Below are 25307 nucleotides of genomic sequence, written 5' to 3' on the forward strand. Positions count from 1 at the left end.
CTGTTCTTCTAACGTAACCTGTGACAATTACGGCAGTTTAGTTACTATTTTAAGGTAACGCAGTATATTACCAAACGATGTGGAAAGATAACTTTCTCCATCGTACATTTGTGGTCAATTGCAGCATAAAGAGGCAGCACAATGTAGAAACGCAGCCTGAGATACGTAAGCGTTTTTATTGGAAAATAGGTTAACGTCGACGCAACGCGAACGAAGGAAACGTTTGCCATCCTAGTGCGTTGTCACGGAATCTAAAATACTACATAGAAAAATTGCCATTCCTGGGCACACAAAGCGTTCATGGTACAAACGGAAGGTCCACATGGGTCAGCTCCGAGAGACAGTGCCGATACGCTGCGGGAAACCGTGATCCCAACCTCGCAAAAGTTAACCAGAGCTTCAAATGGGGCTAGTTGGTTTTTTACTCGGAACATTGCTGGTGCTAGGCGGGACAAGGACGAGGATTTACACACACAAATGAAGCGCACACTACCAACTAATTTATTAATCACAACAAAGGCAACCTATAAAGGAAAAAAATTCAGATGACGTGACAGGAAGAGTTAATCAATCTCGCTGAAAATGTATACAATATTTGCCATGTGCATGCTTTTGCCTACGAACTCTAAAGTAGTTTCATATCTGCTGTCGACAGTGCAATCGATAGCGAACTGATACAGTCTTTTTCTTTTCGGATGGCGTAGGCTTCCCATATCTCGCGGGTGATCGTGTCTGTAGATTTAAAGAGAACCGTGGTGCGTTCGAATTTTGTAAAGCACCCATGTCTGGCGCAGTGGGCAGCCAAGTGCCCTGCGGCTGAGACTTCCTTGCACATATTTTTATGTTTTCTGAGTCGTTCCTTAACGCAGCGTCCCCCCTCCCCGCATGACATAGGTATCTTATATACAACCCCGAGCGGCATGCGACAAACTTACGCATGTGCTTAATGCCACATCCTGTTTGTTTAGCATCTCTGGTTTTGTTAGTCATCTTGCACAATATTGTTTTGGCTGGTCCTCATCGAGAGTCCATCGCGAGCGCGGCTAAGCGAGACATAGACGCTGCGCGGGCTCCGAATTCGACGTCCGCGCTTTCGTAGACTTGACTAATCGGTGAGCATCCTTGCTTTGCTACCTTGACTAAGCAAGATAGCATAGAAAATACGCATTTACTCCCCGATATTGTATGGTATGTCAGTCGGCGACATACCGCTAGCGTTTGCTAGGCGGAACCGGCACCACCCGAACGAATACTGCTGCTCACAATAGCGAGGGTCACCACCGCTCAGGCTAGCAGCGAATCAGAACCTACACTTTACTGTTGTGTTCTTGTGCAGCTAGTAAAAACAAAACGCAACACACGCGCAATCACTGCAACCGATTACGTAACGCGGAGCTACTACGATTCTTTGCGTAACGCCCAGGCACCAAACACACGCAAGACAAGAACGGAACGCTTAACAGACCAACATGGCGGTTACATGCAATAACTTTACAGATAGCGCTGACATATGGTCAGAAAAACAAAATGAAGACGCCCACGTCTAAAAGTAAAATGCTGTGTACGCTAACGTACTTGCTGGAAGGAGTGGGTTTGAGAAACTCCCCTGGGCCTGTAATGTGCGCTTACGTATGCTCCTCACTGTGTTCTTGACTCGTAGGGAGAGGAGCTTGCCAGGTGCTGCAGTGGCTGGAAGGCCGAAAGTTTGTTTGTAAGCCCTGCACAGAACGGTGTCAGGCTTCGCCATTGCATACTTCTTGGGATAGAGGTATGACGCTGCGTGGACCGTTTCGGTTCATTATTATTGCTCAATAAGCCTCATCATGTGTGACTCCTTAAACCCTGAGTGTCTACTCGCTATTGAGCTGATCATGCGAGTTGTGCGAGTTCCTCGTCTGTGTACTTTATTTCCCGGATTTACTTTATGTGCGGGTCAAGGATGCGGATTCGCTTGACGATAGGGAGTTATTTCCCCTCCAAACTGAGCGCCCAGTGGTTCTGCTTATATGAGATGCCGTAACAACGGAGCTAAAGCAGAAGTAGCTGAAATTTCTCTGGCGCGCATTGGACCCATTTCGCTTACGCGTATTGTTGCGCTGTGTATAGCAGACTTTTTAATCTCTTCTGTACCTCCCTATTACATCGCATCTTTGTCAAAACCGTTCTTTCGGCACAGTAGCACAAATCTCGTGAAGTGTCGAGGGGGGCATCATAACTGCCGTAGTAAATACGCTTCGAGAAACAATGAGCTCTTACACTGTGCATATGTTCGGGCTACCGCATGGGGTGAGTGTATAAGATCTCAGATTCGTGTTGTGCTACTAGGTTGTGAGAAAGGACCAGATACAGTTTTGTGTTTGTACTCCACAGTGTGTTTCCTGTATGCTTGCAAGGGATAGCGCTATGGGCTTCTAGACAACGCTCCTTTCAAATGCGATAATAGGATTGTTTGTGCGCCATGCGGGGAGGCTTCCTTCAGTCCGTTTTAGTTATAGCAGAATGTAGTGTGTAGACAGTACGGGAGGGAAACCAAACATCGTTTCAAAAAGCAGTTCGCAACCTTACAATAGCTGTACGCGGTTCCGAATTGTCTTCTCAACGAAGTTCCCGAGGCAACACGTGAGTGATATGGGTCTCAAAATTTCTTCTGCCATCGTTTACTCGCCTTCGGAATGAACACAATGTCGAATGTTTCCAAGCTTCGGAAAGGGTTAACGAATTCGCGGTGCTTGTCGCATATTTTTCAGGGCTTGCACAGTATAGTCGTGTAGATATCTTAGGGAGCGTTAGGGTATCTCACCCTGGAGATGTGGGGCGGGTGAGTGTCACGAGCAACCCCCCAGAGAGAGAGCAACCTTCCGAAGCAGAAGACTAAAAGAGAAAGAAGAAAAAGGAGACATGGGTAATGTCATGGGCAAGCGTCCAAAGAGGGGACGGGAAGAAGTGGAAGAGAAGAGGAAGAGGCAGGGGCATGTAACGAGAAGACCAAGTGATGGCGACGCCATAGATGAAGCTGTAGGCCACGACCCTATAAAGGCACCCAGCCGGCCTTCAGATAGCAGCTACAGGTAACGATCCTGATCGAGGCAACGCGCCCATGACGGCTCCGCGAACGAGCACCGGTGGGGCTGCCTGGCTTCAACGCTCGGGCTGTGCACTTCAGACAAGTTCTGGCGGCACCTGGGGCAACGCACCGTGGGTTCCGGCAGCGTGGCCTGCAAACTTTTAACAGGCCAGCATCTCAAGTTGGGACTGTCTACTTCACCCTTCCGGCTTACAGCTGCAACCCGGAACGCACATGACGGGCAAATTTAGAGAATGCTAAATACTTAAAATTGTGCTCGCGTCAGAAACCTTTTAACCTTACCGCAATGAGGAATCGCGTGTTCTTTTGGCGTTGTGCACATTATTGTCCCGGTACATTAGGTGTCTTGTTTTTCTGCACCCTGTTTGCCCGGCTGATGACGTGACAGTGACAGACACAAGTTTTTCCTTGACTTAAGGTACTGCTACGGATTTGAATTTTCCCGAAGAAAAGCACTTTATCTGCAGATTGGGCCATCGTTTTATCAGCACTACAGTTGTTGCGAGACTTAACAGAGATATCAGAATTGTCTTGCACGCAATGCACTGATTCTAGCAACTTAATCAACTCCTTTGAACGGACGAGAGTTCACGCACGGATGCTCACTTGCAGAAGCCAGAAGGAGAGCTCTCATTACTTTCTTATGACCTGTATTACGGATAACAATTAGTGAAAAGAATCACGGTTTCTGCATTCAGTGTCATCGGACGCTTTGCGGAAGTATTTTTATTTCTTTTTCTACAGTGCAATGACTTTTATATTTGCGCAGGTGGGGTGCATTACAGAAACACCTGGAGACATCATCATACCAAATATCCTGTAAAAACCATACCACCTAAGTGGCTTGGAGAAGGCGAAGAACTTCGCACCCTTTATACGCGCGCCTTTTCAGGAATATTGAGATGGATAGAAGTGGTGGCCGACGCAAAAGCAACAAAAGTGGATCAAAAGCACAAGAAAGCAGAAAGAATGCTATATCTACAATGAAAGCCGTAGGCCCGAGCGCGCCTGAGACACGGGCAGACAAACAAAGAAAAAGAACGAGATCCATGAGCCGCAAAGGCACAACTCCTTCAAAAAAATCTAGAGGCAATGGTCAACGTTCTTCAGACTGCGAAGAGAACAAAAAGAAATTATTAGAGCTTGCAGGTCCTTCTACCAAAAGGAGATCTTCACCAGAAAGCTGCCAGGTGTTCTTCTGCGGGACGTCCTTGATGGCATCCTCCTCGACCTCTGGCTCATGTGGTGGCATTTTGAAAGGGATTTTTGATAAAGTCCCCTGTACTCAGCACTGGTTTGCTGCGTTTGTCTACAGTGACGATGAGGTGGTTGTATGCGAAGCAGCGAAAAATGAAATGGACGTCTTGAAGGGGAAGTGGACGTTACAGGATAAGGGATATATTGACAGGATCAGCAACTTCAAGGTGAGAACTTTTTTTATTCCTTATTAAACAAATGCCGCAGCGGAAAAAAAGCGTTATAGACGGCACATTACAAGTTTGAGAAAAAGAGAAATTTACATTCACAGAGGATATTTGTACAATTCAGAGCCGATTGTATTGAAGTATTGGCTTGACAAAAAGGAATTGGCAAAGCTTCCAGTGCTGGCACGGAATTTCCCTAAGCTTGAAAGAACGATCAATTTAAAGCGACACAATGTGGCGTCTGCAAGTGCATTTCTAAATTTCAGTAATTTGTTAAAACGAATACAAAACTTCGAATCCAGTTTTTTTTCGGCGCGGTGAAATTTGCTCCCAAATGGGGTTTGAGCAGTACAACCCGCCAGCCATCGGTGTCGACCGAGTAAGAAGCTTGCCACCCTGCGCTGTATTTTTCTTCTCTCTAGTCACTCAGGGTTAACTGTGCACGATACCAGACTAAGCAGGCCTATTCTAGAACTGGTCGAACGCACGTAAAATACGTTCAATATTTGTGTCCTTCGTACAAACACCTCAGGTTACGCTAAATAAAATTTAACACCTTTGCAGCTGTCGCCACAACGTAATTTACGTGTACATTTCGTGAACAGTCCGAGGCAAACAAAACACATATGTATTTGTAGGTTTTGTTATTGGTAACAACAACACAGTGCATACAAGGTGTAACTTCCATCTACTTTCGTTTTAAATGTTACATTTGTTAAATTAAAATACATTTTTTACGTTGTCATTTTAAACTTCCGGGTCCTCCGGCTCACTTCTCATTTTACAAGAGAGTACACAATGTCCATAAAAAGCCGAATAGAGGATCAAATAAAACAAAATATCACTAATACAAAGTAATAACCAATGGAGTAAAACAGAACCCTGTGGCACACCACAGTCACATCAACATAATCGGATGTTTTTCATGCAAAACAGAGCAGCGATGTTTCTGTTTCCATCCAGATTATAACATTTAAATCTTAACTAAATAGCGGTAATTTTTCAGGGGAGGCAAATGCGAAGGCGGATCAAAGCTTTTCAAAAATTAAAAAATACAGTCACTATGCCCACCTGCGTCAATTCAAGATAATAAAAAGCGTGACAAAATTTGTTGTTCTCCGCGGTACAGGACAGTGTTCTCAGAAATATGTTGTAATTTTCGATTAAGAATTTGTTCTGTATCGTGTGTCGCATATTTATTTGTATAGGGCGTCCTCAAGTGATCTACGGTGAATTAATTTCTGTGAACTTTTTTTTTATTTCTTCAACAGTGTACATATCTCATAGGAGACCAGGGCTAAAGGCGAAATCTGCGTGACGGGGTCCCGGCCCCCTTCTCGCGTTAATAAATCAATTCACATAATACATTAAACAATTATAATACAGTACTCGCAGCATAATGCAGAAAAGAAAACATTGAAACCGTGCACTTATCAGGTTCAACAAAGTAACAGAGTATTTCTGCAAATGAAGAAAAGAACATGAACATGAACCAGCCTTACCCTCGCGCAGAAATTTTCATTAGCTTACACGTAACAAACACAAAATCAAATACAAAAACGGAAACCATAATAAACACACAACCAAAAAGATAAAACTTGTACTGAGGTTCATTCAGGGCGATGCATTTCGGCAGATACCAAACTATTTCAAAGTTGTTTAGTTCCCTTTCTCTAGTCCATAAAACACCATAAGTACATTGTATAGAGCCACAGGTTGCTGAGTTATCTCTAAAACATTTTTGTTTACTAAAACCGTCCTGCAGTTCGCTTTAAAAGTGGATTGGATGTTGTGAAAACTCGAACTCACTTCTTGCTTATTTAGCGCTTTCGTTGACTGAGAATCAATAGTTTGCTGCCCGTAATTCGTCCTTAGAGGCCATGCCCTTCGTTTTAGATTCTGGATGATATTCGCCTGCGCTTTTAAATGGTAATATACAAATACCGCTCCTGTAAATCCACTGCAGAAGCTTAAAATAATAACCTTGGTCGGCTTTCAGCATGTTGTTTCGTAACTAACAGCTTTCATTTTGGGACCACATTTGTGGGCCGGTACCACGTGTACCATCCCATTAGGTCACACATCTGTTTGTGGTTTATACACTGTTTATTGTTGCAGTGAATTCCTTGACAGGATATCTGCAACACAAACGCCGCTTTTTTGCTCAAGCGGGCACGTGAGGCATTTTGCCTTAAATTCAATGCGCCAACTGCTGGCATTTCAGTGCTTGTGTCCACACTAGCATACGAATGCGCTAGCACTAAGCTATTTATATCTGCAAAACAAAAGTTTTGGTCGTTGTTCCTTGCGCATACCCACTTTGTGGCTCGGCAGGAATTGAAACCTTGGGGACTGATGATCACTTTGCAAAGTTATCAAATATATGAATTGTAAACATACACCTATAGAATAGCGTGTGCAACGTGACACCTGGACGTGATGGCATGTGAGTAGAGATGGTGCACACAGGCTGTGCATAAGCCTGATTCTAGGGAAACTGGGATGCGTCCCAGCCTGCTTGGTGGCGCAAATCACGCCGTATGACAATAAACGAAACCATAAAGAGGTGAAAACGTGAGGAAGCCGGAAAGAAGCGTGACATTCTGTTTTCAAGTCAGTGCAGGCCAAGCACTTCTGGTGCAATGCAGAACAACCGGTCTCTTTTTTGCCTCCTCAAAGCAATTATGAGCAGCCCCAAGCATCTCGTATTTTATTTGTCCATAATAGGTCTATGGCGGGAGAAGCTCTGGGCTGTTTGGAGCTGCTCAGAACTGCGCTGAAAAGAGAAAAAACCTAATAATTAGCAGGATAATAGGCTTCTATCTCCCAAGCAGCCATATAATCTACTAGTTAAAAGTAGGTTGACGGATTGTTGGTAATTCCGTTGTTCTTGAATTGGCGCCCCCTCAATGATCCGAGAACCGGTGGTGCAGTCGAAGACAACGAGGCCTATTCCAGTGGCAGTAGACTTTAATGTACGGAGAGTCAGGGATGTAAACAGTGCGTGAGACGACGGCGTTCACCCCGGCGTGCACCAACACAACCGTCCCTCGTGTCGTCCCACCGCCGTCTCCCCCAGAATCCCCCGATCAACATCCAACACAGCATACACAAATCACAACTTCATATGCTGCCCAATCACAGCCAAGAACACAGGTACTCTCCAATCGCCCCGACTATTCATCCTCGCCATTGGTCCTGCCTTAATCCCGTCACCTCCTCACCCTACTTCCCCTTTAGGTGGAGGAAAAACGTTCTTACGGGAAAGGAAGAGTCAACGCCCTGACAGCCACTGAACGTTACCGCGACGCCATCGCTGGCGCCTTGCTTACTCAGGCTAAGTACTGCTAGACAAGGCCGGCTCCTCAGATCATCCGCCACAAACGCGCGCCGCGTCCGCTGTCAAACGGCGTCGAGCATAGATCAACACGGCGACGTCTCGTCCCGCTAACGACGGAAGCACTCGGTGTGTCTCGCCGCCCCGTGCCCCCGGTACCGTCCTCAGCCGACAACAACAACAGTGAGGGAAACAGCAAAGCACTGCGCCGCCGCCGCCGCCGCCGCCGCCGGCTTTAGGCGCCGGGCACAACTCCCGGGCAATTTTCCTCTCAAGCAGCCCCCGTCCGAGTGAAAGCGGTGGGAGGCGAACAATGCACACTGCCGTCGCGTTGCAAAGCGGCTCGGGACACAGGAAGGACGTACGCTGACCCCTACTCGCAAAACTTACACCACAACAAGGTAACATACATCAATGACATATACCAACTTAACTCCTCCCCCCTCAAGAATGTTACCGGACACTTGCTGTCCGTGTAACATGACAAGAAAAAAAAAATAAATCTACTCATTCTGTTACAATACCATTACATCTGTCAAACTCCAGCCCTCCATAACCGTTGGACAAAGAAAAGCATCACTCTACACTGTTCCCCTAATAATCAAGATAACATAAAACATACTTTTAGGAAAGTACACGTGAAGTAAGATAAACACAAATACGCCTCATATGCAACACATCGCAACAACCCGAACATGCAACCATGCAGCGTGCACCATTGGAGAGGCCCACACGGCATGCTCCTGAGGTCTATTTGGGAATCGCATAGCACCCCTCAAAACTGACGATACTGCTTCACTGCACACCAACGCACACACACACACACATCACCCAAAAACACCTTACACTCCTATAACACCACAACACAAACCCCGCATCAAGGGAATCAAAACTCTTTAGGTCAACAATTCTATCATCAGCCCAACAGAACCCGTTACTGCAATCGCATGTGTTTAATAACCACCCAAATGGGCCTGGGTTAACCGCGTAGAGTTATTCGTCATACCCTAGCCGCGATAGGGCATCCGCTGCCTTGTTCAAGGCACCCTTAACATGGGCGATTTCCAAATTGTACTTCTGAAGTGCGAGGGACCAGCGCATGAGCCTTGCACTAGAAGGCGCGGAACGGGTCAGAAAGGTAAGCGGATCGTGGTCCGTCAAAATCTTCACCTTATTACCAAACAACCACGTGTCAAGGCAGCCCAGAGCCCACACGATAGCGTACGCCTCTCTTTCTATGGCGGACCATTTCCGCTGAGCTGGGGTAAGCTTCTTACTCAGAAAAGCTATTGCCCGGTTAACTCCGCTCTCTTCCTGCGAGAGGCATGCCCCGATCGCCACCTCTGACGCGTCTGTCGCAAGACAGAAATCCTTGCGGGGGTCTGGCGCAGTGAGTCCCGGGACGGCCGTTAGTGCTTCCTTAACTGATTCGAAGGCAGCTTGTGCCTCCCCGTTCCAAGGCAAAACATTCGGGACCCGCTTGCCCGTAAGCGCTGTCAGCGGGAGCACCAGGTGGGAATAGGCGGGAACGTACTCACTGTAATAATTGAGGAGCCCGAGTATGCTCTCAACTCGCGCTTCGTCCTCGGTGGCTTCAGCTGCTCGATCGCCGCAATTCGGTCCGGATCAGGGGCATGCGTACCAGATCCCACCACGTGACCCAGATACTTAACATGCGACTGCGCGAATCGGCACTTGGAAGGGTTCACCGTAAGCTTTGCGTCCCGTATCGTCTGCAACACAGACTTCAAGTGGGAAAGATGGTCCTCCCAAGTCTCCGAAAACACCGCCACATCGTCGATGTAGGCGCACGCATACTGGCGGTGGCCAGCGAGGAGTCCGTTAACTACTCTCTGGAATGTTGCCGCGGAGTTTCGGAGCCCATAAGGCATGACCTTCCACGCATACAGGCCATTATGAGTGGAAAAAGCGGTTAGGCTCTGAGATTCCTCCTCAAGGGGAATTTGCCAATACCCCCGGGTCATATCAAGCACGGAAATATACCTAGCCCCAGCTATGCTATACAGAAGCTCAGTCACGTTCCCGAAGCTATCTGCTACCGTTATGGCGTTAAGGCTTCGGTAATCCACACAGATCCTTATGGAGCCATCCTTCTTCAGTGCACACACAATCGGGTGCGCTCCCGGGCTGTGCACAGGATATATAAAATCCCATTCCAAAAGTTCCGTTATCTGCCTCTCAACCTCCTCTCTCATCGCCATGGGAACCTTGTACATGGGCGGGCGCGCCCGGGTGGTTCCGGGAATTAGCGTAACGCGGTGTTCGCCTACAATGCACTTCCCTGGTCTATCCGAAAAAACATCACCGAACTGCACCAGGACTTCCTTAAGTTGCCTTGCCTGCATGGCGTCCAGACTAGTCACCTGGAAGTCGGTTTTCTCTGCTTTAGCCGACTCTTCTATATGCGGGGCCGTTTCTATGTCACCAAACTCTGCGTCTGTCTCAAACACCACGCCTACGTTGCTAGCTCGGACGTAGTACGGTCGCAACTTGTTCGCGTGGACAAGTCTCTCGTTACCTTCTTCGTCACGTACCACATAGCTATCGTTACGCTGCCTCTCTTTTATTGTGACAGGACCCGTCCACTTTGGTTGCATCTTTCCACCGGCATCCGTCTGCACAACCAGAACCTCATCCCCTACCCTAAATTCCTTCTTCCTGGCTCGCAGGTTATACTTCTGCGTATAGGCCTGCTGAAGTCTCGAGCTTCGTTCGTTGACCACCTCGGCCGCAGCGCTCATTCTCTCCCTAAGTTCCATGAGATAGCCAGCCGCTGGCTTATTCAGACCCGATGGGGGAGCCCATTCGCCGGTCCATGACTTGCGCAGAATGCTCAGAGGCCCTTGGGGAACTCGGCCGTACATTAATTCAAAAGGTGACACACCTGTTACATCATGCGGCACTTCCCGGTAGGCCCAGAGTAAGCATGGAACATAGCGATCCCAGTCACCGCCGTGTTCATCTATCACGTGGCGAAGCATCGCCTTGAAGGTACCGTTCCACCTCTCGACAATCCCATTGCTTTGAGTGTGCTCTGGAGTCGCGAAACGCACACTTACGCCCAACCTCTCCATGAGTTCTGCAGTCAACTTGGCGGTGAAGTTGGTGCCTTGGTCGCTACATATTAGCTGCGGCGTGCCACATCGTGAAAAAACCTCGATCAAGCCCTGGCAAGTGGCTTTTGCTGTTAAGGACCTCAGGGGAATCACCTCCGCCCACCTGGTGCAGAGGTCGACCACGCTAAGTGCGTACTTATGACCCCGCGCTGAACCTGGCTCGAGCGGCCCTATGCAATCCAGGTATACCACTTCGAATGGTGTACTCGGTCTCGTGAGTGGCGTAATAGGGACTCGGTCTGTCACGAGCTTACGAGAATGAACCTGACAGCCATGACAAGTTTGGCAGTGCCGTCGGACGTCGGAAGCTACCCCCGGCCAGAAAAAGGAGTTTTTTATACGCCCCTTCGTCTTCTTCTGGGAGAAGTGGCCGGCACATGGGCTATCATGTGCTAACCCAAGCACTTCCGCGCGCCGCAATTTGGGAACCACGAGTTGTAAACAAGTTTTGCCCTCTACCACGTCCTTGTGGTAGAGAAGCCCTTCTTGAATTATCATACCGTGCGTCCCCTCCCTAGCTTGGCGCCAGGACTCTGCGAGGGACTCGTCGCTCCTCTGCTCCGCCGCGAACGACCTTTCAGTTTCGGGGAGGAAACCCTCGGCCTCGCTGTAACCCGTATCGCTTCCCTCGCCCGTCAGTGGCTCACCGTTCCCGGCCGTCAAAACATTCCCCGGGCGCGTTCGAACCACGTCTCCTCTCTCTTCAACAGTGGCGGGCAACGGTTCTTTAGGGGTCGTCGACTCATAAGTCACAGTGGCGGCACTTGCATTAGGCATGCAGCTAAGCCCGTCAGCTGGCCGCTGAAAAGTTGGCTTGTACGAATCCGCATGCGTCCCTGAGCCGCCACTAGCCGCCGACGCACTTGTGGTACCGCTTAATCTTCCATCCCCCAACGGGGTACCGCCGACCGGTCCCGACACAAGTGAGCTCGCGTTATCTTTCCTACTCACGCCTTCGGCAGCTTCCTGCATCGTCTGCTCTGCTACAATTTCTTCTTCCAATCGCGCCTGCTCCCTTAGCTCCGTTTCCATATCCAGCGCATTCGCACGCAGGTCTCCAAAAACATCGGGAGTGATTAGGGCCCCCACGTTACTGTCAAGTTCCTCTGTCACTGCACAGAGCACCTCCATCCGCTGAGTTGCGCTTCCCGATGCGTCGGGGACCCCAAGAGGAATATACGTAAGGTCTGCCGTGACTGACTTGCCAAAGGCACCCGTGAGCTTCACCTTCCCGCTACTCTGCCCCAAAATTTCAGTGGGCACGTCACCAGCTTTGATTACTGTGATGTCGGCACCAGAGTCAACACGAGCGGTGCACAATTTGTCACCAATGAGTACCTCTACCCACGGGCCATTCTTTGGGAGCCTGAAGTTGCTGTCGCGACTCACTCGTTTGACTTCCTCTCGCCGGTTGTCAACGTTTCCGGCCACCACCCTTAAAACATCCGCGTCTGGGTTCCAGCCCGACCTGCAGTTTCTCTTCTAATGCCCGTGCTGGCCGCACCCAAAACAACGAACTGAGTTCGCACGCGTATCTGGCCCGCGGGGAGACCTGTCCCGATTTCCACTCGGTTGCTGCCCGCCGCCGACCGGTGGTGACGCTCTCTGTGTGGAATACGAGACACTCTCTTCAAAGTTTGCCGCGATCTCGGCTATTTCTTTTGCCGGCATCCATCCCTTCAGCTCGCTTTGGGTGACATAGGCTCTGAGATTCTCTGGCATTAGCTGCTTTAGCCTATCAGCAACCAGAAGTTTCTGAAGCCGCTCAAACGTCTCAACGTTCCTGCTCCGCAGGTAGCACGAAAACATTGTTTCAAGTCTCGTGGCCACCTGGCTCCACGACTCGCCCTCCTGCCTGGTAACCGCTAAAAACATTCTGCGGTATTCGTGTGCGGTCATACGAAGCTCTCGGAGGACTACCTCCTTCAGTTATTTGTACGGCATGATTTTACCGTTGGCCTGGTTAGCGATGAATGCGCCAATTTTTTCGTTCAGGTACGGGAGAAGTATAGTGCCCCGAATTTCTTCAGGAATGTTTAGGGAACTAAAAAGGGCGTCCACCGTCTTAAACCACGCGGGAATAAGAGCGTTCTCTGTCGGCATCGGGGCGAGAGCGGTCTTTAGATCTTTTGCGTGCCGCGCGATGCCAGTTCTCTCACTTTCGAGCTCGCTGTTCCGCTGTGACATCTGTGCGGCTTTGAGCGTCATCATCTCGAGCTGCAGCTTCAATAGCTTCATTTCTGTTTGCACGATATCAGAACTAAGGTCTGTTGCCGTACCGGCAGGTGACTCGACAACCTCGGTATCCATTTTCTCTGACTCCGTACGCGCTCCCGAACGCAACTGCATGCACAAAAGGACCTCAGGAGATGCAAAAAAAAATGTGTCGCCTCACCCAGAAAACGTGCGATGCGTAGCGCCCGGTTGTCCGCACATAGTAACACACGCCAGTTTGTGATTCAGGAAGACGACAGCAACGCTCCGTCCAGCTGATCTCGTCGACGAAACGTTCACCTGATAGTCGTCCTAGCAACCACTGGTCCACCGCCAACACTGACGAAAGGCCACGACTCCAGTCCCACAGCCGTGAATCTTTGGAATTGGGCTCCGCTGCTCTCTCGACGCACACGATAACTCCAGTCACCTCCTCTGCAGAGCAACAACTGCTGCAAAGCACTCCTCTTCTGGCATCCCAAGAAGTACCGCTACGTCGAGGTCGCTCCCAGGTTCACTCGTCCGCCACGAGCAGTTTTTTTTTTTACACCCCCACGAAGAAGACACAGTCCAGTTTTGTGCCGCGAGGCGTCTTCTTGAAGTCTCCACGTCGAGGTTTACGCGTGCAGTGCACCAACGGCTGTCGTTACCCGTTAGACGCACCAACGCCTGATGATTTCCGAGGTATCTCCTCCTTCCGACGCTCCTCTACCAGCCGGCTCCTTGACGCACCAATGTCGAAGTTTACGCATGCAGTGCACCAACAGCTGCAGCCATCCGTCAGACGCACCAACGTCTGACGATTTCCGAGGAATCTCCTCCTTCCGACGCTCCTCTACCAGCCGGCTCCTTGACGCACCAACGTCGAGGTTTACGCATGCAGTGCACCAACAGCTGCAGCCATCCGTCAGACGCACCAACGTGTGACGATTTCCGAGGAATCTCCTCCTTCCGACGCTCCTCTACCACCCGGCTCCTTGACGCACCAACGTCGAGGTTTACGCGTGCAGTGCACCAACACTTGCACCTTTCGTGACAGGCACTGACGTTATGACGCCTCCCAATCTCTCCGCCGTCGACTTGCCTTGCTGATCTTCGGCTCCCCTGTCTTCGAACTGCGGGGCTAGCCAATCCTGTCGACTGCGCCAGTTAAAAGTAGGTTGACGGATTGTTGGTAATTCCGTTGTTCTTGAATTGGCGCCCCCTCAATGATCCGAGAACCGGTGGTGCAGTCGAAGACAACGAGGCCTATTCCAGTGGCAGTAGACTTTAATGTACGGAGAGTCAGGGATGTAAACAGTGCGTGAGACGACGGCGTTGACCCCGGCGTGCACCAACACAACCGTCCCTCGTGTCGTCCCACCGCCGTCTCCCCCAGAATCCCCCGATCAACATCCAACACAGCATACACAAATCACAACTTCATATGCTGCCCAATCACAGCCAAGAACACAGGTACTCTCCAATCGCCCCGATTATTCATCCTCGCCATTGGTCCTGCCTGAATCCCGTCACCTCCTCACCCTACTGCCCCTTTAGGTGGAGGAAAGACGTTCTCACGGGAAAGGAAGAGTCAACGCCCTGACAGCCACTGAACGTTACCGCGACGCCATCGCCGGCGCCTGGCTTACTCAGGCTAAGTACTGCTAGACAAGGCCGGCTCCTCAGATCATCCGCCACAAACGCGCGCCGCGTCCGCTGTCAAACGGCGTCGAGCATAGATCAACACGGCGACGTCTCGTCCCGCTAACGACGGAAGCACTCGGTGTGTCTCGCCGCCCCGTGCCCCCGGTACCGTCCTCAGCCGACAACAACAACAGTGAGGGAAACAGCAAAGCACTGCGCCGCCGCCGCCGCCGCCGCCGCCGGCTTTAGGCGCCGGGCACAACTCCCGGGCAATTTTCCTCTCAAGCAGCCCCCGTCCGAGTGAAAGCGGTGGGAGGCGAACAATGCACACTGCCGTCGCGTTGCAAAGCGGCTCGGGACACAGGAAGGACGTACGCTGACCCCTACTCGCAAAACTTACACCACAACAAGGTAACATACATCAATGACATATACCAACTTAACTCTACTTTACCACTGTTATACAAAAAAACTGAGGACATGTGATATAAGGGTGAACTTTCCATTAAAATCCCAAAATTACATCAACTACCCCTTTGTCAAAACAACAACAATGGGGGAACGCAAAACTTTTTAAAATCAAGTCCAATAAAACACAAACCAACCAAGACTTGAGCGGACCTATTTGTTTATGATAGGTAGTATAACGGTAACGCGATTTCTACTTTCTGTGTATAGTAAGGTGGTGTGGTGTGGAGGGGTGCATCTTCTATTTTATTCCGCACGTCCATCCCTCTAGAAATCAAAATTGCTTCGACTATGACGGAATGGCGCGCAATAAAAAAGTGCCGGAATAGTGGAACCGTATAGACGTCATGTTTATAATGAAAGGAACCCAGGTTCGGTTGCGACACCGTGGAGCGTTTTATTTTTCTTCGCTTCACCTCTGATCGTCATCATCGTCAATAGAACTTGGCTTTCGTCAAGCGTGTTTTGGGTTGATCCCAGACGACAGCAACGAGAATCTAAAAGCTTGGATTAAAAAAATGGGATAAAAAATCTTCGTTTCCAGCTTAGAGAATACGCTTTAAAAGTGCCTGTGCTACCCGCGAGTCCAGAGAAGCCATTTTTTCTTTAGTTGCATTTTCTAGGCCAAACAGCCAGCCAGGTTATTGTAGCAGTTGATAAAGAAAATTGGGGCAGCAGTAAACCTGACCACTAGACGGCCTAGGTGTAAGAGGAGGAGCCCGCGTTGTGCTGGCTTCAAAACGAATTATCACGCATGGGTCCTTTAAGGAAGTCGTGCACGGTTCCTTTCAATTGACAATTGGACTGTCCACCACAACTACTCCCTGTGCATTTACAATGGGGCGCTCGATAGACATTCGGTTCAACAGCCTTCCGAAGGCCTTTAAAACGACCGTGGAGCACAGGTATTACACGCCCACAGGTGACTGCTTTCGAACGACATTTCCTGGTTAGCCCAGCCTCGAAACTTGTTTAATCGAAGTAGCAGTTGATCCGCATGACGAATGCCACACATCTAAAGGAGCTCGCTCGTTTAGTAAGCGCTTCTAAACAATCTAAAACGTTCAAGTAATCTATTGCTTGTTTATCCTTTGTTCTTGTGTGTAGTCCAAAGGCTTTCTGCAATATACGTGATGGGAGAGTAAAACCTTGGCAGGTACAACGCCTAGGAAAGAAACTAGCAAGGCTCTTGTCATGCAATACTATTTTCTTATCGCAGATTTTTAGGAATCCTTTTCACGGTAATGGAATTGCTCGAGCGACGCGCATTCCTGCCCTGAGCAGTATGAATTGAAAGTAACTATGAAAAGTTTAGAATGGACACTTGGAAGGCACGCTGCTTTAAAATGATTGTGACAGGAGGTACGCTGAAAAAGAATCAATTAACTGCTCAATCTCTGACGAGAAATACAATAACCTGTGAAATTAGGAAAAATAGAAGGCAGGGCAAGTTTTTATTTTATTTGACGACCCAAACACTGCGAGTACACGAACAGTCCCAATGATGTACCGTTCGATTCGGTGTTAAACTGAGTGAAGGGCTTTAATGAGGATGGGCTGATGGCGCTGCCGTAATCAATAATTGGAATGAGTGTCCTGCAGCACAATAATTTGCAAAGTTTCAATTGCAAGTGGGGAAGGGCTACAGATGCTCAATCTGTAAAATAAAAGTTGTGGTTAGGGCAGGTTACATGGTTACTGATAAGAATCATCATCATCACCATCACCAGCCTATCTGCACCCACCACACGGCGAAGGCTTCTCCCATTATTCTCCAATTACCCCGGTCCTGCGCTAACTGCGACCAATTTATCCCCGGAAACTTCTTGATCTCATCTGCCCATCTAACTTTCTGCCGCCCCCTGCAACGCTTGCCTTCTCTAGGGATTCACTCTGTTACCCTCAGTGACCAACGGTCATCTTGACTTCGCATTACATGCCCTGCCCACACCCATTTCTTTTTAATTTCCACTAATCTGCCCTTAACACGTGTTTGTCCCCTGACCCCCTCCGCTCTCTTATTGTCCCGTAATTTTACAACTATCATTTTCCGCTCCATTGCCCGCTGAGTCGTTCTCATTTTAAGTTGAACCCTCTTAGTGAGAGTAAATGATTACGGTTCTTTCTTTCGATGTTGTTGAAGATGATGATATTGATGATCTGCGTTGGTGCCTGATGGTGACGGCACTGATGACACGACGACGATGGTTGATGGAGGGTTTTTCAAAACTGTATATTTACACGGAGAGACATATGCAGGATATTTACAGACTGAAGATAGACCGAGTAAGAAATAAAATGGGGTTCTATGTCAGCTAAAACTTTGTGCACGCGGCACCCCCGTCAGCGATGGACCCTGACCTTAAAACTACCCAAGTGGTGAGATCCTCCCTAGCCTGACCTGGCTAGCCCGGCAATACGCCGGCCGTGCATAGCACATTAAAACCCTGAGGATTCGACCCTGAGACCTCGTGTCTCGTGGTTTTGATGGGTTACTTACGCTCCACCCCCGATGCACAGGCCAATCAGTATCTCCCGGCGACCTGATGGGGTGTATCACCAAAGCCGCGCCTAAACCGCGGTAGGCAACGCCCTTCCGTAACCCTCAAACCCTGCTCATTCTCTCCCACCAGAAAAACAAGGAAGAGATCAAAAGTACACCAAACAAATACGACAAACACTCAGACAACCGGGGAAACACGTGCAAGCGCCCGGGGCAAGCTTCTACGCACGCCGCCTCCCTTGCCCGTTCCCACACCCGCACTTTACGCGTATAGGCTCCGGAACGATCGCCGGGTGGCGCTGCACTCTCCCCGGAGGGGGAGTACGCCGGGCCGGCGGGCTATTCGGCACGTGCTTTTTTCGCTGCGCGCGTGCTGCATTTCTCGCGCTAGGAAGAGGGCTGGGTAAAATTTTCTTTCGACTTATGAAAGCATATACATTAGCAAGTGTCCAGCAAGTTCGGTTTACACGTAGAGTAGCTACTGGGTCCATTTTTGCCGGTGCATGTCTTGTCGTCTGCTAGAGACGCGTCGTCTGCTACGCGCCGCTCGAACGGCCGAGCGCCCCGGCGGTTTCACAGGATAAAGAGTGCTCTTGTGAAGCAGTCGCCTCCCGGCCCGCTCCTCCGCGTCTGGCAAGTGCACGCGCAGCTCGCGCTGTCTCCCGCACCGCCTGAGGCATCCAGCCCCCTACTCACGAATGCGAAGAAAGCGACCGCCTGCTTCGCGAGCCACTTAAGCCAGCACGTACAAAGGGCGGCGGGAACACTCCTCACTCGCCCGAAAGGAAAATATTAACTGAAAGTGAAGCAAACCCCCCATATTGTTGCATGGTCAGCTGCCACGACAGTAACAAGGCGAAAGAAGAGGATCCATTCGTTAAATTCTGCATATTCCCGCGAAAGCGCACCAAAAGGATAGATCACTGCGGTTCGAAAGGTGAAATAAGTTGACACATTTTTGTTTGTATCTGTGTGCTTTCAGTTTACATTACCCGGCTTTGAAAATGCAAACTAGTGTTCTAACGAGTCCTCCCCTCTACACTTTTTTTAATGCATGCTGCCAATGATTGTTTTCCGCTATAATAAATGAACTTCGGAGTTGTTTAGCTGGTGCCGTTCGATATCGTCCATATATAACACAATAGGTTGACATTTTGCATGGGTAAAAAAAAAAATAGTTTCTAGCGATTTACCTGGGTGTAGAAGCTCTGGTCCGTCTTGTCATTGTGACTTGTGTTCTGGACGGGATTTCTGTGTTGTTCGCTTTTTTCCCACATTTAGCAATACTGGTAATTAGAAGAGGTATACATCAAATTCTGTATATTATAGTAATTAAAAGTTATACGCCACAAGCTGCTCTGTTGTTTCCGCGAACTGTCACGCTAACCCATACTTGTACTCCAAGCGGGTGACAAACATTGCAAACAAAAATTTCTTCAAGGACAAGTAAAATGGAAATGCGGCGCTGTCAGCGCACCCCTTATTAGCGTGTGCCTTTCTAATGCGTTTTTATAAGATGCAGCTGATTGTTTCAAGAGTAAGAAATAACCTATTAACCATAATCAATCACGTTTATCTTACATTTCTTGCAAGCGCCAGTGTTTCTGCAGTCCAGAAAGTCCGGATGTCAGAAGCGCGAGCACGCGAAGGGAGTAACAAACAAGAGAAAAGTACGATGTGACCAGCTGAACAGTTGTCGCCTTGCAGAAGAAAAGAGCAACCGACGACCGCCGAACAACGCGTTTCCCCCCCTTAAAATCGTCGGGGCAGTCTGCCGGTCGAGCGGCGGGAAGCAGGCGGCGCGTCTGTAGCAGACGACAAGACAAACGTCGACAAAAATGAACTCAGTAACTACTCTACGTGTAAACCGAACTTGCTGGACACGTGCTCATGTGTATGCTTTCATAAGTCGAAAGAAAATTTTACCCAGCCCTCTTCCTAGCGCGAGAAATGCAGCACGCGCGCAGCGAAAAAAGCACGTGCCGAATAGGCCGCCGGCCCGGCGTACTCCCCCGGAGGGGAGAGGGCAGCGCTTCCCTCGCCCGGCAAACTTTAGCTTCGCCTCCCTATAACGCCTTGTCCAAAGTTCGACCGCCACCACAAACACGGGGTGACCCGTATCCGTTTCCCTTAACGAACGCAGCGGGCCCTCAAGGCTCTCCGCCATTCACGGCGATCCTAGGCAGAAACCATATGAGGTGCGCGGACCCCGTGGCGTCGCATTCCCAACGAAGATCTTCGCACCTCCTTAGTGTGCGCGCGGGCCAACAAAGACCGAACCACGGCCCCAAATCGGCCGGCATCGTCCCACTACGGCGGACAGTCGCATTACGGCTAAGTGTGCATTACGGCGGAACGTGGCAATACGGCGGAGAGTCTCACTACGGCTAAGTGTGCATTACGCCTGAACGTCGCGTCATGGTAGAGAGTCTCACTACGGCTGAAAGTGCGTTACGGCTGAACGTCGCAACACGGCGGAAGGGGGACCCTTTCAACCGATCAGCCGTTCAAATGATTTGCTGCTAGTTGCGTTCAGCATTGTCGCAGCTGGGCGTTACGGGCAAGAGCCTGCATATATATATATATATATATATATATATGTTGACGTGTCTTTCACGCGTTTTCATTGTTTTCTGGGACTTTTTTATTTTTCGTTTGTTAATTGATAGCTCTCCAGCGTATATCTTCCACGTTTTTGCATTAAAACAGTAGCCAGTAAGCTATAAACCCCAACCCCGCGCGCAATAACCCTTAGTTGTGTTCGTCAGTGTATTTAAATTTCTATTGTAAAACAATTACGCCCACCTCCCCTCGCGGGAACCCTGGTGTGATGCGACGCTGAAGGGGGTTCCGCTGGGTGTTTCCGTTGGGTCGATTAGTTGAATTGCGTGAAACGCCTAGTGAACGTGAATTTGCGTCTTCATCACATCGTTGGGTTCCACGCGAGGGGAAGCGGGCGTAATTTGTTTCACGTTTGACCATGCATACATGCAATTTGCAAATGAGAGTCGTTGTTTAGGTGTCATGTTGCTGGTATTGAATCGCGGCATGCAACACAACCGCGCCCACACAACGGCGGAGAAAACAGGCCCAACCATAATCTGCTTCGCATCTAAAAGCAAGTTTCAGGTACGTTAAGATAGTTTCTTAAGGGGACAAAATCGTTGGAAGGAAAACAGGTCAGCCTGGAGCATTTGCATTTTGATGGCAGTTAAAGACGGTGGTGGCGTCTATATGCAGTATGCATTAATGAATTAAAACAGAGAGGAAGATCATTTGTTAAATTTAAAGGAGCAATGGGCCCAAGATTGAGCTTTGTGGAACTCCTCTATTAGCTGTGACAGGGTATGATGTTGCTGTAGAAATTAAAACGGTCGGTTGCATCATTAGTAGACGGCTTCGTATCAAGTTATGGCACGACCTACTATCCCATAATGCTCAAGCAAAATGAAAAGAACGTCATGGTCCCTGCTGTCGAATGCTGACTCGAACTGTAAGAAAACCCCAGCAGCAGCGTCACAGCAGTCAATCGACGATTTAATATTGTCTGTTAGGCACACAGTCACGATGTTAGTAGATAGGAGAGAACGAAAACAAAACTGAGAAAGGGGGAGCAAGCAGAATTTTTTAAGATTGCGAAAAAGACTGGTCTGAATGAGTTTTTGTAAAGCCTTTTTCGAGAAGAAAAGAATAGATTTGGGGCGAAAATTATGCATAAATTCCGCGAGACCTTTTTTGAGTACAGCAATATTGTTCAATACTTCAAATTTTTCTAGAAATATAACATATTTAAAAATTAAACGCGTATTTAGCCGTACCACCACCTTCAGCCCTAAAAAATAAACACTCAAAATACGCAAGAAATAAAACAAGTGGCGGAAAACAATGAAAATGCGGAAAAGACACGCCGAAATGTATATTCAGGCTCTTGCACGTAACGCCCAGCTGCGACAATGCTGAACGCAAGTAGCTGCAGCTCATATGAACGGCTGATCGGCTGAAAGGGTCCCCCTTCCACTGTGTTGCGACGTTTAGCCGTAACGCACTTTCAGCCGTAGTGAGACTCTCCGCCGTGTTGCGACGTTCAGCCGTAATGCACTTTTCGCCGTAGGGAGACTCTCCGCCGTGTTGCGACGTTTAGCCGTAAGGCACTTTTCGCCGTAGTGAGACTCTCCGCCGTGTTGCGACGTTTAGCCGTAATGCACTCTTAGCCGTAATGCGACTGTCTGCCGTGGTGAGATAGAACCATATTTGAGATGCCCTCGCAGTGATATCGCCTGTTCCTCACACGCCGATCTTACAGACGGGACCCATATTGCTGTTAATACCAGTTATGTAGCTGGACTTCCTTTATTTAGCCTAATAAAATCTATCGTATGTACATTCCCATCTCGGCTACACAAGCCACGGTATATGGGTGGTGCCCGTGTTGCCGTTGCGGCTTGAGCTATAAGAAAAGCGCGGACTTCACTTCTTGCAACACCATTTTCCTCAATAAATCTCAGATTTACAATCTGTTTTTTTTTTCAGCTCGACTAGGCGTGTGACAAGCGTACGTCTATCAAACTCTTCCAAAGCGCCCGTCTGCAGTGGCCCGTAGATTGGTTCCTTCGGTTTGCTGCTTGCAGCCACTGAACGCTGCGAGCAATCGTTATACAAATTCATATTCTTGCACGTTTAGAATGCGCGGCAGAAGAAATAGGGAGCTTTTTACCCAAATGCTTTATGTTATATATTCATCTGCAAATAAAACATCGCTGATGAGCTGGTGCATAGATCGTAGGAGTACATATCCATGCTTACTCCCGCACTGGACAAGAATGAAATTGCAATTTTACTCTTCGTACTGGAGAGGGGAGACGATGCGCAGGTTTACTCTTCACTGGTGCGGGAACAGTACTGGGGCTGCACTTCACCACGCACGAGAAGTGTACGCGGTGAGTTTTTTAAATGCGAATGCATTTCTTAGTCGGGGGTTGCCGTGCTCCGTCGGCGTGGGCCCGCAGGTGTTATCTCTCGGCGCTCCTCCTCACCCCTAGCAACAGCTGTGGCGCGCCTAGCAACCGGAGCAGGTGGTAGCTCGGGCGGGAGTAGCGGAGGGCAAGGGGAGAGGAGGAGCGCCCGTGTGAGGGCGCTCGCATCGCGCTGCTCGGGCGGAGTAGCGGAGAGTGAGTGGAGAGGAGGAGCACGCTCGGGCGTGTGAGGGCGCTCGCATCGTGGAGCTCGGCGGGAGAGCGAGTACGCGCGCGGGGCGGGCGTGTTGCGCGGGGCTCTCTCTCCTCTCCGCGTACCCTCTCTCCGCTCGCTGCGCTCGGAAAATGTATATAATACAGTGGAGCGCACGCCTCTCTCCGTTACTGCTTGCCGCAGCGCACTCATGCCGCAGCGCACTCATTCGCATTTCCGCACGATCCCCTTCGGGGAGGAGGAGGGAGTTTTTTTTCTCCTCCTCAAGGGGAGCGAACATCGAATCCAACTCCCCGCAGCTTTCGAGGGGAATCCGCCAACGCTTACAAAAGTACAATGACTACTGGACTCTTCAACTACTCCCCCAATTTCTTAGAGTGTATATGCCAACACTAAACGGCGTAGCGAAACCTTCCAGCAGATTTTACACAAAACGTTACTACAAAACCGTAGGGTAGCAGCGCCTATTTACGTACAGCATTCATAGGCTTGACTTTCATGAAATCAAAATAAAACTATGGGAACGTACTGAAAAGGCGACAATGCGCAATAAATGAAAGAAGGGGGTACCTGTTCACTTAAAGGAGTTGAGGAGGGCTGGGCACTCTGTCTAGGAGTAAAAACTTGTGTCCTATATTTGACTTCTTTTTGAAGCATTGGGCTACTCTTCCTGGGAGTGGCGCGTCGCCAAAACGAGGGGCGAAATACTCCTCGTACGAGTTACCCCTTCGATGTGGAGTATCTGAACCCTGTATGAGAATTACAATACCATCTTCACGGCAGCGTTCAGCCACTAATTTTAAGAGTGAATAAGTTGCATTTGCTGTGGCGTTCCCGGATACAACAGAAGGCTACTATTACTCTCTTTTGGAAAGCAACCCGTTACGCCCCAAGGACGTTCTGCTATTGCCCGCGAGGCAGGGTGTTATCGCTCCGCCTTCCCCACTACCAACCCCCTCCCCATGAAGGTGGTGTAGGCAATCACAAGCAATCAGCAAAAGCCAAGTAATTTTAAAACAAGAGACCCGCCGCGGTGGATCAGTGGCTAAGGCGTTGCGCTGCGGAGCACGAGGTCGCGGGTTCGATTCCCGGCCGCGGCGGCTGCTTTTCTGATGGAGGCGAAAAGCAAAAACGCCCGTGTGTACGAGATTTCGGCGCACTTTAAAGATCCCGAGGTGGTCAAAACTAATCCGGAGCCCTCCACTACGGCGCGCCTCATCGCCTGCGTTGCGTCGGCGCGTTAAACCCTACAATCAATCATTCAATCAATCAATTTTAAAACAAGAAAAACAGATGGAATCTCAGATTTTGTCTTCCAAAAAATAACCACATAGCAATGGGTTCGTTCTGCACTTTCACAGAAAAAGGAATTTATTGGGAATTAAAATATCACAGCACTAAAAACGGTTCCCACTCGGCTTTCACACAGAAGAAGACCAAGATCCTATTTAGGGCACATTTGAGAAAAATTCAAATAAGAATCTAGTAAAGCAGATGAAAACACTGAAACTGCAAACATTAGGTAAAGACAATAAAAATGACATTAACACCCGCAAATAAAAAAGGGCAGACATTAATTAGCACGAAAAGCTCTAGTATAAACGAGGCAGTGGGGGAATACTTAACAGTATTATAAAATACAAAATGGCCTTCTGTAGATTAATGAGTGCTTCACACAGACTGGAAAACCAGCTCTTATTTAGGACCCATCAAAACGTTTGCAAATATGTTTTGGAGAACAAAAAAAATTCAGGTTGGAATACTATTGAGGCAGTAAGAATACAATCAACAAAAATAAGATAAAAATACATATATGGATGTATAGTAGGGTTTAACGCGCCGACGCAACGCAGGCGATGAGGGGGGCCGTAGTGGAGGGCTCCGGATTAATTTTGACCACTTGGGGATCTGTAACGTGCGCCGAAATCGCATGCACACGGGCGTTTTCGCTTTTCGACTCCATTGGAAAAGTGGCCTGGAATTGAACCCGCGTCCTCTCTCTTGCGGCATGCTGTGTTTTTCTCCATTTCTGTGCGGGATTTTTCATCAACAAAGCATGATTAACTATACAGCTTGCTTTCCGAGAGGGTGCACGCTTTTCCTACGCAAGCACTGGCCGCAGCCGCAAGCAATTACGCGCCGCAGTGCTCTCAGCAAGACCAACAACCTCAGCTCCACATGCTGCAGTACTTGCAGTGCTTACAGCGTTCTTGCAGCATGGCGTCATGGCAAGCATGCGATCGAGGAGGGGACAACATATTGCAGCGGGGAACGCACCCTCGCTCCCGACATCTTAACTGCGCATGTCCGTGCTTTTTCCGCGGCC

At 49.2% G+C, this 25307-nt stretch overlaps 1 long non-coding RNA gene across 1 annotated transcript in view; it reads left to right on the plus strand.

The window, feature by feature from the left end:
* The window catches only part of LOC144163622 (uncharacterized), a 38359-nt gene that overhangs the window by 4887 nt on the left and 8165 nt on the right, over positions 1-25307 (plus strand). The window contains exon 2 of the long non-coding RNA XR_013320954.1: positions 3855-4509. This is a non-coding gene — a long non-coding RNA (uncharacterized LOC144163622). The remainder of the gene's footprint in view (positions 1-3854; positions 4510-25307) is intronic.

Source organism: Haemaphysalis longicornis, unplaced genomic scaffold (genome assembly GCF_048455015.1).
Source record: "Haemaphysalis longicornis isolate Haplotype H1 unplaced genomic scaffold, Haemaphysalis longicornis Haplotype H1 scaffold_126, whole genome shotgun sequence".
NCBI lineage: Eukaryota > Metazoa > Arthropoda > Arachnida > Ixodida > Ixodidae > Haemaphysalis > Haemaphysalis longicornis.